Source organism: Trachurus japonicus, chromosome 7 (genome assembly GCF_045865225.1).
Source record: "Trachurus japonicus isolate A0001 chromosome 7, Traja_1.0".
NCBI classification, from domain to species: domain Eukaryota; kingdom Metazoa; phylum Chordata; class Actinopteri; order Carangiformes; family Carangidae; genus Trachurus; species Trachurus japonicus.
The window spans coordinates 24,133,447-24,140,313 of NC_140913.1; positions in this window are offsets into that span (position 1 = coordinate 24,133,447).

The window sequence follows — 6,867 nt, forward strand, 5'->3', positions numbered from 1 at the left end:
GACAATTACAAACCAGCAGCCGATTAGGCAGATATTGACCCGCTAGAGGCAGTTTTTTTCTGAGAGAAGCTGTGAGAAGGACAGTCAAAAGACACACAAGAGCTAAGAATATCAGGAAGCTCAGCAGCAGCAGCAGCAGCAGCAGCACTGCTCTAGTTTGTCTGGAGTAAAAATGTTCAGCTGTCTCAGATTTGACGGGTTCTGTTTTTCTGCAAAAGTGAAAATGGCTTAGATTTGATTAAAATGCAGTAATGAGTTCATTTAATGTCAAATTGGTTTTAATTTGCAATAAGTTTAGAAGTTTGCCTTGTCTTTATTTTTATCACAGCAATTGTAGTACTCTCTCTCTTTCTACACGCACACACACACCCACCCACACACACACACACACACACACACTCACTCACTCACTCACTTACATACACAAATTAGTTTATTATCTTCCATCTTGCATGCTGACATTTGCCCAAATACTATTTTCTTTAGTCGGTTTCAGATCTATTTCATTTCTCATGATAAAGTGGCATAGTCCCTCGAATGGAGATGTCAGTGGAAAGTTTACCACCAGCACTGACAAACAGGAAGGTGGTGTGTCTGTCTGTGTGTGTGTGTGTGTGTGTGTGTGTCAGCATGTGTGTTGTGAGTTGCATCCCCATTGGTAGCACAAAGCATGATGAGGTCACAGCTTGGTAAAGACAGCAGGAGCGGCAGTTATAACTCAGCGACCTGTCTTTCTTTTTCATCCTCATGTCACCAGCTTGGCTCCAGGTCGCTCTTCTCTCTCTCTCTTCCTCTGTATCTTCTTTGGCTCTTGATTTTAGATGATGAAGATGTCTCTCTGAGTCTCTCTCTCTCTTTCTTTTTTTTTCTTTTTTTACCTCCTGTGCATTGACTGGGTGTGAGGATTCAGAGGGTCTGCCTGCCATGTGGGTAAGGAGTACGCAGAGAAGACTTTGAAAGCTCTTAGACAGGAGAACTCACAAAACTTTCACACAATCTTCCATTATTCTAATGATTATTGAGGAGACATGGAAAGCAACAGTGTGTTTTTATGGTTGTTATTTGTTTGGTTAATGTGCTATCTGGCAGTGAGTGCGTCTGGATTGTAAATGTGAAGGAGACCAGCACAGCACAGTGGCTTAATGCAGATAGTTAAGGATGAATTATTCAGAAGGTGAAGTATTTCTGAATCATGTGAAGAGGGTTGTTGAACAGTGGTAAAGTATAGACGTCTTTTCTCTCCCTCCTTCTCCTTTCACTCTCTCTTTCCGTGTGTGTGTGTCTGTGTGTCTGTGTGTATAGTATGTCTGCTGCTGTAACCTCCATCTGCACAGTTTATCATGACAGTGAGAACTGTATGAAACTGCAATGTCTTCATAAAGTCAGGCCAGGATGATTTAACAGACTTTAACCGTGCGATGCAGTTTGTGCACAAAGCTTCTTTAGCTGAGTAACTGTTCTTTGAGTGGTTTCAGTGCAGGTTAGCTTACAACACAGAGACAGACGTGGTGTTCAACTTTTTGTTCTGTGCTCTTAGTTATCTGGAAAACATGCTCTAATACAATCTACATATCTTGTTCAAATGCATTTCATTGTAACTGCTGGAATTTGCCATTATTTGTTATATACAGTATGATGTTTTATTATGGCCATAGCATGTGTATCCTCTTAGAAACAATAAAATCTAGGGAGATATATTATCAAAATAGATATAAATCACTATACTTAAATCATTGTTGTTGATTAAATTATTTCAAAAGTGTAAATTCTCAACTTCATCCCCATTGGATTTGTGGCTGTTGCTCCTCGCGCCAAAATCCTCCTCGATGATGCTGCGACTGCGTGTACCACCCAATCCAATTCACTTTGTTTGAATTGATCTATTTAATAACTTTACTTTACAAAACAAAAATAGTACCTTACATTTAGTGTAATTAGTCTACAGATTATGGTAATCAGCACTGTTAGCGTGCAATATAGTTTGACCTTTTGATCACAAAGTACTTCTTTTATTCTAATTATGCATACACAGTAAGCGGCAGAAATTGCACATTGGCAGGTGTGTAAAAACAACAACATCTGGACTAAAATAACCCGAGAGAGATCAACTTTTCATACTGTAGGTAGCAGTTGCACCCAGTGTGGTCAGTACAACTGGAGCGGCCTGAGGAGGAGACCCAGTCCTACTTAAACTCTTGAGTAGTTCTTTCTAGGACTGTCCAACCTGAGAATGGTGATTTCAGGCTCAATCTCAGGTTCGTCAGCCCATGAAACGCTAACTCACCTCAGCAGCCTGTGAGGCGGAACAACCAAAAAGGCCCCCAAAACTTGCCCGGACTGTGGTGGAAAATGTCTGGCATTCAGACAGCAAGGTGTAGATTATCTACTGATCATTGTTTTTTCTGTATTTCATCAGTTGTATAAATGATTGACAGTGAAATTGGCTCGACTTTATTGTGAAAATCTTCTGTACTGAACAAGTTATTCTAGATTTTCAAAATAAAGCACCTTCTCCTTACACCGAACTGTTGTCCTTAATGTTGAGATGCAGAGAGCAACTCTTCTCTAACTGAGCTCTGCCTGTTTGCCAGTAGAGGGAGCAATGTGCACACTAACCACACAGCAACACAGCACTGCTGCTTGTGGAATTGACTTCGATAATTTAGATTTTAATCTCACAGCTAAATCGCCTGAATCGCCCTCTCAGTAATTCTGTTCATATGCTCTCAACAACGGCTACTTCCTTCTTGAAAATGACAGAAAGCAGAAATATTGAAGGTCACCTCACATTGTTCTGTACACACCTGCCAGAGCTAAAATGTGATGTTATTTTAAAACACATAGTGATGTAAGATTGTTTTCTGGTTTAGAGCTGTTCTGCAGAACTCATATGAATGACTGCTGATTCTTGTTAATAATCCTATTGTTTTAGGCTAGAGAACTTGACACGTCTAATGTTTTTTAAAAAGTGCTGGGTATGAAAGTGTCTTCATACTGTATATTTCATGTCAAATTCTTGCATACTGGATTTTAGCACATGAGAAAATACAAAGATGATCTATGCAATAATAATAATTTTTGTTGCCTCATTATAAACAATCACAAGAATAGTCAGAGAAACGTATTCAATAAATTAAAAATGAGTGTTGAGTGTTAATGCGCGCTTTTTATTTGAATTGGCTTCAGGAAACACGTTTTACTGTTCACTGGTTTCGAGACTTCGATGTGTGCAACAGGAGTCGTTTTGCTGCATTCATTATTTCTTGTGTAGATTTTACAGTAAGTGTCAAAATTCCTTGAAGCAACCCCTCTAAATATGAACTCTGTATCTGAATATTGATCTGATCAAAATATTTTAGCCAGTTTGTAACCTGAATATCATCCAGGATTCCTTATTGAACCATCTTGAATGAAACGGTTTAAGAGCATAAAACGAGTCACACATGCAACAATAACATCACAATATAACATAAACCAGATGGAATAAAATGATTATTAGTGCATTTGTTACACTCAAGGAACGAATTATCCAAAAAGTGTTTTGCAGCATCACTAATCTTGAACAAATGTTACATCACAACCCTTTTGTCTCCTCGTTCTCGGAACTGTTTAATAAATCATGAATTCCATGAAAATTATTTTTATAAAGAAATGGAGCTGCGGGCGTTCAGCTGAGGGAAGGACTTTTTTTTTTGCTTTTTTAAAAGTCGTTTCTGGTAAATTTTGTACGGTGGTGTGTGTGTGTGTGTGTGTGTGTGTGTGTGTGTGTGTGTCCGCGTGCGTGTTCCTTTGAAAGAAGAAAATGCAATATCTTTTTACATTCTGACCTCACACTGAGATTAATATGTAATTCAATCTAAAAATCACAGGTACGATATGGAGTGCAAAATGAAATGAAAGAACCTTTGATAGATGCAGCAGGTCTTTTCAAATGTGTTTTAAATTTAGAACGATAGTTTAGAGTTTCTATTTTCCACTAACTATTCCAACATGTAAAATAAATGGGACTTCTCAGTCTGCGCTGGCATCTCAGATTCTGCTGTTTCTGTCCAGCAAAGCCACTGTTAAAATTAGATAAAGAAATGAGACATCTTGTGATTTTTAAGAGAGGGCGTAAACACTGATGTGATCTTAAAATGTATCAGGAATTAAGCGGTTGCAGAGTTTGTATAAATTAATGTCATACTGGCCAATTTATTTTTTTTTTTTTACCTTGTAGGTCTTTACATCAGCAACTTTCTTTCACAATGGCTGAGTTTAACTCTGCAAAGGGAGTGAAGAGACAGCAGGTGCACCCTGTCACACCCCTGCTAATATTTAAAGGACACTGAAGTGTTGCATTCACTGTTATCATTATTTCCCTAAACTCACAATATATTTAGTCTGATGTGCAGTGATTGTGTTACAGTAAGATGACGTTGTTACAGTTTAACATATTCACATCGTGGGCTCTCTGTTCTGTTGCCGTGAAAGCTGATTTTACTAACACAGTTTAAGAGGAAAATGGTTGTGTAGAAAATAGACCAGAGGAGTGTGTGACCTCTTTGACCTTTCTTTCATTGGGGTTAAGGGTCAGATTGGGATCCAGCTCTCTGTGGAGAGATTAAACCGGGTCACCAAGGTAACATTATGTGCAACCAGGATGACCAGGGTCACAGCGGTGAACTCTCACTCTGATATTTATTAGACGCTGACTTTTATCTTATGGCTTGAGAGGAGATTGCATTTTGTTTTTGTGACATATTTTACCTTGTTTTACCGTGTTTATTTCAATTCATAAATATAAAATGTGGTTCATGTTATAAGCCGTTTTCTGACTAATTGTAATGAGTCGTGTGCATTTGTGTGTGTGTTTGTGTGCGTGTCTTCTAGCTAGCTGTCCTAGCTTTAACCTTTGTTGCCCCCACTGCTCTTTGAATTTCTTTTATGTGGTTTGCGAGTCAGCCGACCAGGGTTGAAGGGTTTGAGCCACGTCGCCCGGGGTCAGTTGGCCGAGTATGAATGAGTTGAATGAACATGTGTGTGGACTGAAAAGCCAGATCATGGCGGCCAAGTGTGAGCCGAGGTGGCTGGCTTACAGCATACAGTCTGAGGCTGAGCGAGGAAGTTCAGGTCAGCTCATGTCACGCAAGAAAAGAAAAGGTTTTTGAGTTCACATGAAGACTTAAATTTCAGCATGTTCCTGCAAAACTGCTCTAAAAAGCAAAACACATTATCAAATAATTTCTTACTTTAAGAGCTTTTTATAAAAGTGTTGCATCTTGGAGAATTTTCTTATTTAAAGAAACATGCCAGAATTTTAGAGAATTTCAGTCCTTTCATATAAAAAAAAGATTCATTAGTTTCTTTTTTGTTTGTTTGTTTTTTAATGGCTCTAACTTCTAGGCTTTCTCTACAGTATGACACTTGCTTGAGATACTCAATTTATCACAGTCAGTATTTAATATAATTTTACATCACTACTGTGTTATAAATGCTGTGATGGACTGTCCTGAAAATGTTGGTGCACGTACGGAGACCATGGAAAAACCCCCCAATAAATGTCCTATTGTCCACCTATATTTAGGTTTCTCATTTTAACTTTTTTGGCAGCTGCATCACAACTGTACGGTGCAGAAGCCAAATGAAGTTAAAAGAAATTCAATGCAAGGTGACTTTAAAAAAAAAAAAAACATATAGCAGATTATGACAGATAACCTGATGATTGTCAAACTGCTGTTTCATGGTGTTTTAATGTGTGTATGTGTGTGGGAGAACAGTCAATATCTGGTAATAATGTCAAGATCGTAGGATTGGTATAGCAACCGGGCTAAAACATGAAACATCATCAGCTCGGTTGTTTGTTTGCAATAATGATTTTCTGCCAGATGAATCTGGAAGCACTTGATGGAAGTGTTTGTTACACGTGTATAATGATAAAATGTGGCGTCATCGCTGCGGCTGGTGCAGCATTGATGAATGACAAGAAGGTACATGACGGTCAACTTATACCCGGCCAAACATTGTTTATGCTGAGAGTGACCATCCACCATCGTGTGTGTGTGTGTGTATGCACGTGCGCGTGTGTGTGAGGGTTAAAAGGTGTGGTGTGAGCTGAGGTCAGTTAGTTCCAGTCCCGAGGAGAGTGCCGCCACGGCCTTGGAACAGTGTGGGGGTGGTTCACTTCCCCTTTCCCTGCCTCATGGCTTCCTGTGAGCGCTATAACCGTTAACCACACCCTCCTCCCCTGGCCTACACCCCCTCGCATCACCACCACCACCACCACCACGCACTCGAAAACACTCCGCTCTTACACCAACTCTCCCCTCTTTCTCCTTTATTCCCCGGCCAACGAACACACGCACACGCTCCAACAATAGTCCTCTTCCCTCACACTGTAGTAGTCACACCTCTCCCTTTCTCTGATCCTCGCTCTGCCCTTACAACATCTCTCTGTTGTTCTCTGCTGTTCCATGCCTGACCCCCCTCCCGCCCGCCGCCCCTCTCCCCCTCATCCACCCCCTCCCCACACACACACACACACACACAAACTCTCATACAAACGCACAAGCTAATTATAAAGATAAGTCAACCCTAGTGTATGTAGGCATGTTTGTGCTTGAGCCATTGTGTCTACACGCAGGTAGGTTTACACTCGTAATAGGTTCGCGGCATTCCTGCTAATGCCAGTGTCTCATCATGTAATCAGCTGTGTGGTGGTGGTGGTGGTGGTTGGTGGGTGGTAGTGGTGGGGGTGCGGGGTGGGCAACAACAACAAAAGAAAAGCACAAAAATGGCCGTGTCTCACAGTGCCACATATCGCACCTTCGCGAGCAGCGTTCAAACTAAACTCCCCGTCAGACATTGTGTTGCAGGAGAGGAGAATTG